At 41.0% G+C, this 8791-nt stretch overlaps 1 long non-coding RNA gene across 1 annotated transcript; it reads right to left on the minus strand.

Annotated features, from left to right (window-relative positions):
• Positions 1–372: 372 nt before the first annotated feature.
• LOC125347090 lies at positions 373–7211 on the minus strand. The gene is made up of 3 exons (XR_007210102.1): positions 7117–7211; positions 5118–5205; positions 373–1145 (listed from the first exon to the last, which is right to left on the minus strand). It is a non-coding gene; the product is annotated as an uncharacterized LOC125347090 (long non-coding RNA).
• Positions 7212–8791: the final 1580 nt, after the last annotated feature.

Genomic DNA, 8791 nt, shown 5'->3' on the forward strand with positions numbered 1-8791 from the left:
TTATTACAAAGTTGAAGATGTCTGCTTTCATGGCTTCTATTGAGCATCATACTAAAATTATAGCTAGTACAAGAAGCAATGGAAAAGAGAAAAGGCATGCAAATCAAAAGACTAATCCTGTGGGCTGGGGATATAGCCTAGTGGCAAGAGTGCCTGCCTCGTATACAGGAGGCCCTAGGTTCGATTCCCCAGCACCACATATACAGAAAACGGCCAGAAGCGGCGCTGTGGCTCAAGTGGCAGAGTGCTAGCCTTGAGCGGGAAGAAGCCAGGGACAGTGCTCAGGCCCTGAGTCCAAGGCCCAGGACTGGCCCAAAAAAAAAAAAAAAAAAAAAAAAAAAAAAAAAAAAAAAAGACTAATCCTACTTTCACGAAGCATAGCATACTGTATTTAATAAAAGAATTTAGCAATATTACATATACAAGGCCAGTATTTAGGCAATTTCCTTTTGATACATTTATAATAAGCAATTTAAACTTTAAGATTTTAATAGCAAAACAATTGAAGTATGTTTATAAAGTTAAAAAAACTGAAACTCTTATATAGAAATTTAACAAAACATGACCACCATCTGCATAGTTTGTGAAAACTATGAAATATGATGGAGGGAATAAATTTAAATGGATACAGATGTGTCTTGTGTATGTAACCTTGCTAAAGTTGCATGTGCATGTCTTCCTTCTGATGTCATGTTCCTTCTGGCTCCAGGGCCAGCAAAGATGCCCCTAGTGCTGCAACCCTGTAGCAGGCAACACCTGCGTTGTGTTGCATCTCAGCAGCAGACATGCCTGCTCTGTGGTGCAGCTCAGCCATAGGCAGATCCTGCCAGTGCTGTAGCTCCACTGTGAGCCTCAGACACTGGAGTCTTCTCAGGTTCTTGTCTTGGCAGTTCAAAAACGGAAGTCCAGGACAAAGGAGAGTGAGTGCAAAGGAAAGTATCTTACTAGAAGGCCTCAGATGTTCTGTGTCCACTCTGTGTCTCAGTGGCTGAACCCAGGGGACATTTTACCCTGGCATATGCTCTATTTTGTTGCCATTTTCATAATGAGGTGTTTCAGAAGTTGACACTTTATTGGTCAGGTCCCACAGCATTCTAGTTGAGTCCATTCTAGAAATCCTCTTCTTTTATCTGTACTAGAAGAGGCTATGGAGGGGAAAAAGCAAGATGTCTTGTAACAATGTCTCTTTTCTATCTGGTTTCTGCTTGCTAGGTCAAGATGGGACTCAGGGGCCCTGAGTTCTTGTTTACTTTTTCATCTCTTTCCTTAGAAGTCATCTGAACTGCCATTAGGGAAATGGATGACGACCACTCTAATTTCTTCAAGCTGGAAAGGGTTAATGGTAGGGGAATGGCATTTAGGGTATCTTCACAGAGGTCTGACTCAAGGCCCTGGCAGATAAGAGTTTGTGGTACTAGTCACAGCATCATTGGAAATTGATGAACTCTAAGCAAGAGGAAACAAATTTAACAAGACAATTACAGCAAAAGGAAGCAAATGGAAGGAAAGATCCATGTCAACCCATTAGAACTTACAAAGACAAAAGTGACTGTCACCCTCAGAGGAACCTGCCTGCTCTCATAGGTCAATAACTTTAATGTCATATTTTATTAGGTATACATTGTGTCAGAGGAGAAAATGTGTTTAAGAAACCTGAACCAGGGCTGGGGATATAGCCTAGTGGCAAGAGTGCCTGCCTCATATACACGAGGCCCTAGGTTCGATTCCCCAGCACCACATATACAGAAAACGGCCAGAAGCGGCGCTGTGGCTCAAGTGGCAGAGTGCTAGCCTTGAGCGGGAAGAAGCCAGGGACAGTGCTCAGGCCCTGAGTCCAAGGCCCAGGACTAGCCAAAAAAAAAAAAAAAAAAAAGAAACCTGAACCAGAGGCATTAGGGCTTTTCCTAGATCAATATGAGAAACTGTCTAAGGCATGGGCATCAAGTAACCATGCTTAGAAACTGTTTTCTCTTAACTTCTTTGCCTTAGTTACATCTGAAAAGTTGAGAACAAGTTGTCTCCATTTGGAATCTGATAAAACACCCTGGTATCTCAAGTTTTTTTCCCTGTTTCTTTATGGTTCTTCATTGCCAGGATAAGCTTTGTCCCAGTAGGTATCTCCTTGCTGGAATGAAATGACTCAGTTGGTCTGATCTCATGTTGGCAGAGGTGACATGCTGTGCAGTTTTTCCAAGTAGGATACTTTTGGGCCAAATTTAAGCAACAGGGAAATTAGTAGTAACAGCTCCTAATCAAGGCTTGCCTGGAATCTACTAAGTTTGAAAAGTTAAGTTTGACAAGTACTTGTAAGGACCATCCTCTGTGTGACAGCAAATGCTTAAGGATCAAATCTTCAATGACAGGAGACAGAATAGCCAGAGTAAACATTTTTTTTTTTTTTTTGCCAGTCCTGGGCCTTGGACTCAGGGCCTGAGCACTGTCCTTGGCTTCGTTTTGCTCAAGGCTAGCACTCTGCCACTTGAGCCACAGCGCCACTTCTGGCCATTTTCTGTGTATGTGGTGCTGGGAAATTGAACCCAGGGCCTCATGTATACGAGGCAAACAGTCTTTCCACTAGGCCACATCCCCAGCCCATATAGTTTATTTTCAACATAGTGTCTACTGAGTAGCACTGCTGAATTTAGTTCATCCTTTGTCTCACTGTATCTGTGCTCTCTCTCCCCATCCCCACTCTGCATCTTTGTGTGTTATATATTTGTAAAAGAGACTTCCAAATGCTCTCACTTCATGAGAACACATGTTGAGGATACAGAGATTCTAAGGTTCTGGTAGTAAATGTCTTCCTATAAGAATCAAGCAGGAACACAAGGGACCATAGACCAGACCATACTGCATAAACAAACTTCTTCCTCTAAAACCGAGATACTCTCAGATGCACTCCTGAGCACCACAGGTGTTCTATTTGCTGACTGTTGGGAAAATGGAGAATTGAAAAGGAATAGGCTCCATTCAATCATCAATAGGCAGAGAATGGAAAAGGAAGAGGCTGGACTAGATCATCAAGAGGTGAGGACTGCTTATTGAGGAACAGTAAGGTGCACAGACCTTCCCACAGGTTTGGAAGTTGTGTGAAGGGGTGAATTTGGAACCAGGCTTATAAGGGGTCTGAGAAAGGAAGCAGTGGTTAATGAAAGCGCCACTAGGTCTAGGAAGTTGGGGGGCTTTTGGTTGGGCCTAGGTGAATTGCCCTGCCTGCATATCAAAGCAAGTCTGAATATACCTGAGGTTTTTCCTGGAGTCTGTATGCACCTGGGTTACTAGGGTGGGGGTCAGTCCTTCATATTCCATTTTTGGATACATAGAATAGCTCTAGAGGGGAAGGACAAGTTCTTCATATAGGATCTTTGGATACATAAAAAGAATGGACTGAGAGGGGAGCAACGTGGAATTATGAGAACAAAGCAGATTCCTATCACTCACCATGTGCTCAAGGAGTTTGATTTGCTGAAGGAATATTTCAGCATTCTGAAGATGTGGATGGGTCTGCAACTTCATAAAGGACTGCTTAACTAGGAATTCACTTTCCAAGGCAACCCCTGGGAGCATAAGGAAGTGAACAGCTCCTTCATTACTATTTCAAACTAATATTTATTAAAGTTAACTATCATGGAATAGATAAGTGAGTTCATTTTATAGAGACACTAATTTCATTTGCATCTGTGTAATAACATCAACAGATAGCAGTAGTACTTTGTGCCCAGTTTAGAAAATATGGCTTATGGGGCTGGGGATATGGCCTAGTGGCAAGAGTGCTTGCCTCGTATACATGAGGCCCTGGGTTCGATTCCCCAGCACTACATATACAGAAAATGGCCAGAAGTGGCGCTATGGCTCAAGTGGCAGAGTGCTAGCTTTGAGCAAAAAGAAGCCAGGGACAGTGCTCAGGCCCTGAGTCCAAGCCCCAGGACTGGCCAAAAAAAAAAAAAAGAAAAGAAAATATGGCTTATGACTTTCACAAGTTACCTTGTTACTGTTTTAAAACCAGGCTGGTGTGGCATGGCAGATCATGATTTGATATAGAATTTGCCTTTTCAACTTTGGCCTCCCTTTCTCTTTTTTTTTTAATTAATGATTTTATTTATTGTCAAAGTGATGCAATGAGTGGTTACAATTTCATACATAAGGCAGGGAGTACATTTCTTATCAAACTTATTACCTCCTCCCTCACTTTTGTCCCACCTTCCCTTTCCCAAACTCCCTTCCCCCAGTTGTACAGTTGGTATACTGCATATTGTCTTCTAAGTATTGCTGTTGCATTGGTTCGACTTTTATCTGTGAAATATACACTAGTTTCCCTCATTAGTAATAATTAGTATATGTCTAGGATATGCCTAGCAGATGATCACAATATCTTAATAGCTATGAATATATGAACACATAAGATGAGGCTAAGCAAAATGATCTCCAAGTTATGGAAATAACTGGTTTAAGTGGTTTATCATTGTTGTTATGTTCAACGTACCATGTGAAATTAGTCTTCTTTTCTTGAAAGAGTAAATCTGTGCAATTATGCTTTTGGAACCCAATATGTATGATGCTACTTTCATATATTTGGTTTCCTGTGGCAAGAATGTGATCATGCAAAGAGCACTGGGGTTTTGGTATTCTCTCACAGAAAACAGAGAGCAAAGTCAAAAGATAATATTTCTTCCTATTCATTTCTTTGGATTTCCTAACTTGAGCCAGTCTTGAAGCAAAACCAAGATAGATACTTACCATCATAATGGCAGGATATGCATTCATTTACTCCTGCCAGTGGATAACTGTTCTGACAAATGACAGCACTGATGAGTTTACAATGTCTTTGTGCAAGAAAAACTCACAAGAAACATAAAGCTTATTATATATATATGTCAATTAGAAAAATCAAACAAAATCTATGACTTTGTATATCTCTGTGAGTATGTGTGTTAACCATAATGTTCACATAGGTACACACTAACACAGTGACATGTCTGATTTCCAGCTGTCCCTTTGATGCCTTCTGTGTACACACAGTTAAGAGGTCAGATGTAAAGGAGTAGACAGTAGCTTTGATCAAAATGGAAATCATTCACCTGTCAATGTGAACCCAAGGAAGGGAAAGGAAAACTCACTTTTCTGGTGGTCTTGGCAGAGGGCTTACAAGGACTCAGTTGATAAATCTTTGATCTGTAGCTCTTGGGGTGATAGAAGGTGATGAGTCTGAGAAGAGAGCAACAATATTCCGGACAGAAACTAAAAGGGAAGGTGTCAGAATCTGGGAAATGTGGGGAGATTAGATAAATCTAAGAAACTCTCAGATCAGATGGACTAACTGCTAAGTTATCAAGACAAAGTTAAATGCTTCAATTTGAATTTCATCTGTGTTGCTCTTGTCTTTGTGGCACCAGACACCTTATTTCATCTCGTTTCTCCCTAATTTCTTCATTTTGATAAGGATAGAGAAGTTGGGTGTCACTTTGTGCTGCCTACCTTGCATTTGTTCAAAATACTACCTACTAAGTTCTGTGCCTGTCCCCTTCATTATAGGTAAATAGTGATAATAACCATAGTGGTAGTAATGTCCAGACATCAAATGTAAGGAGCCTCTCCTTTATACCAGGGATTCTATCCAGTTTTTATGCATCATCATAGTTCATATTTGTTATGATTGAGGTGGAACCTGTTATATCCATGATGAGGAAACTGAGGCTAAGACAAGTTACGCTACCATAGCTAAGATAACATGGCTTTCAGCAAGAGGCCCAGGAGTTAAATCAGCCTTCTACTTAAAATGTCCTCGGATGGCTGATGCTCTACGGTGTCAAGTAAACTCCATGCTTGGATCAATTTCTCTGTCACCTCCAACTAAAGCTTTTCTGGTGATCTGCTCACTTTGGCTTCTTCCCTTGAGCGGCTTCTCAGAGGATCTTCCTGCTCCCTGCAACTGCTGTGTGTGTGTGTGTGTGTCTGTGTGTGTGTGTGTGTGTTTGTGTGTGTGTGTGAGAGAGAGAGAGAGAGAGAGAGAGAAAGAGAGAGAGATACATCCCTTATCCCATCTCTGGATCTGTGTTTGATGGTTACTGTGATTGAAAGAGGGCTGGGGGCTACAAGATTCTCTTGGTTTAGGCTACAGAATTGGAAGCACAGGGAGCTATTGACAGACCCAATAAAACAGTCTCCCTTGAAATAGTGTGAAAATGAGTGACTTGAAATTGAGTTAAGACAAAGTGATGATTTCCCTGGGTTTCACTTGAATGCTCAGAAAAATTAAGCACAGAGAAGAGAAACACAAAGAAACACCAAATATTAAAACAAAAATTTTAAATAAAAAAATAAAATTTTTAAAAAAACTGCTCGTGGAATGTTGGAAGGGAGCTTCTCTGTGTTCTCTATCATGCTGTATTCCTTTTCATTCCATTTGAGGCATTTTATCAAGTTTCAATCAATCGAGGAGCCTCCTCTGCTAATACTTAAAATGGGATCTGGTCTGATTTAACTGTTGTTTACAATTTTCAATTTTCCTTTTTTTTTCTTTTCCTGTAAAATTATATCCAGCAAGCTCAAGGTTATGGCAAGATTTATTTCTTTGTTTTTTTTTTTTTCTGGGAAGTCACATGGGAAAGGATAAAATGGAGCAGAAGTCAAAAGGTTGCGTTTTGGACTTGCCAATCTCAACTTCTTGCCTACACCATCATTCTTCAGAAGTGGGCTGCCTATCATGCACTGCTCTGTATGTGACCTAGACACTTGATTCTGACTCTAAAGCAGTGTCTCGTGCTCTCTGCACATGTGCAGTGTCTTCTTTTGCTTTAGTTAGGTTGAAAATTGTACAGACAAATCCTGGTGGCATCATTTGCTCCCCTAGTGTCCTGCCCCCAATTTGGACTGTGTGATGTATTTTGAGCTACGTTTGTCCTTTCAAATGCCTGTTTGCAAATATAAAGTAGCAGACAATTTCACTCAGCCAAATAACCTGGCAGGAAATTTCTTGCAGCTAGTTCTTATACTACAGAACTCACTGTTGGATAAACTAATCGTTGAGTCTCCCATGTGATATCCCAAAACTGGGGGAATCAGAACAGGGAAAGATCAAATGTGAAGCACTTTGAAACCCAAAGCAGAATGCAATACCAACGACTTCTTGCTCCATGGGTCCACGTGAAATGACAGCCAGTGGGTTACACTGTAGTTTCGCTTCAGCCAGAAACTTGTTTCTAAAGCCCAGAGAGGAAAACTGGTCACCAGCTGCATGAAGACAACAAATACACAGCATGTTAACAAAAATCCTGAAAACCAAGCAGGATTTCAAACACTTCCGGAGACCTTAATGAGGCCTCAAAAATCTATTGTGAAATAAAACATCTATCTGCCTCCAGGAAAGGAGAAAAAGGTATTTTTTTTTTTTGCTTTTGATACAGGATCTCGTTTGATACAGGATCTTCCATCTTCTTGCAAAGGCCTTCTCAATACGAAGATTACAGTCATGTACCACTATAGTTGGCTTGAAAAATCCCCAATTTGTCTAAGATCAGAAAGGCACAGTTCGAGAGAAGACAGATAAGGGAACTGGGTCTGACATAAAACCAAACATCCTTCCTATTCTTTTAAAAATATCTTTAATTAACATGCGTTAGTTGTTCAAAGGAAGATTTCTTGTGATATTTTTACATACGTATATAATAAACTCAATTAACCTAACTCCTGTCAATCTCCCTTATTCCACTGTCCCTTCTTAAAACAATTTCAACGGGTTATATTGTTCACATACTTATAAACACACCACCCTAATCATATTTGTTTCATTCACTTAGTTTATTAGCCCTCTCCCTTTCCATTGGCAACTCTCCAGTAGAGCCTGACAAATTCTTAATTCAGCATGCAAACCGATGAGTACAGGTAGCCATGGCAGTGCTGTAGATGTTTTTCAAAGCATTCTTATGATCCAAGACATACAGAGGCTAGAAGCATAGCCCTGTGCCCTTCAAAGAATGGGTGAGATAAGAACGAGATAGGGCAAGACAAGAGGAAAAAGTAGGGATCCAAGTTTCAGCCCAAGAGCAGATAAATCTATGACTGACTACAAAAGTCATGGCATGGTGAGAGAACAGGAAGATAAGTGGGCAGCAGATCTAGGCAGAGTGACTGAAGAGGGGTGGTTACAGTGGGTGGGCATGGCGCTTGAGGTTACTCAGGAAATAATGCGTAGTAACTAGAATGGAAAGTGTTGGGGAGGGAAAGTATTTGTCAGTGACTGAGATCTGAACTGATGGCATGGGCTTTTTTTCTCTACCATGTGGATTGGGTTATTTTATTCATAACAATGTTTGCTAACGTGATGGAGTTGGGAGTTTGAGAGGGTGTGATGGAGTTGAGAGTTTTCATTTTGGTGGAGCTTATATATTCATCAACCAGCAGGTTCCCCGTTTTTCAAAACAGGTTTGATTTTCCAGCACTAACTCAGTCTTTACCTTAGTTGAGTCCATACCTCGCAGTTCCTATCCTCTCTGTTCGATCTGTCTTCCACTCATTTGAACTGTCAACGAAGCCTCTTTAGGCAGCCACAGGCCTCAACTCAGATACCTATCCACACTGGCTACCTGTTGCTACCTCTTTGCTCTTCCTAACCATCTTGTCCTTGGAACATCTATGCTGAAATGACTATCTCCTGATTCCCTGTTTCTTTTAGCTTTTACTTCTGTCTCAACAGTGCTAGTGTCCATGGACCTTTAACTGAGTGCCCCTACCCATTCTCCTTATGGAAACCCTACTTGCTTCCTGCCAGTGGATTTGTCATTGGGGCATGTGG

This window comes from Perognathus longimembris, chromosome 2, assembly GCF_023159225.1.
Source record: "Perognathus longimembris pacificus isolate PPM17 chromosome 2, ASM2315922v1, whole genome shotgun sequence".
NCBI classification, from domain to species: domain Eukaryota; kingdom Metazoa; phylum Chordata; class Mammalia; order Rodentia; family Heteromyidae; genus Perognathus; species Perognathus longimembris.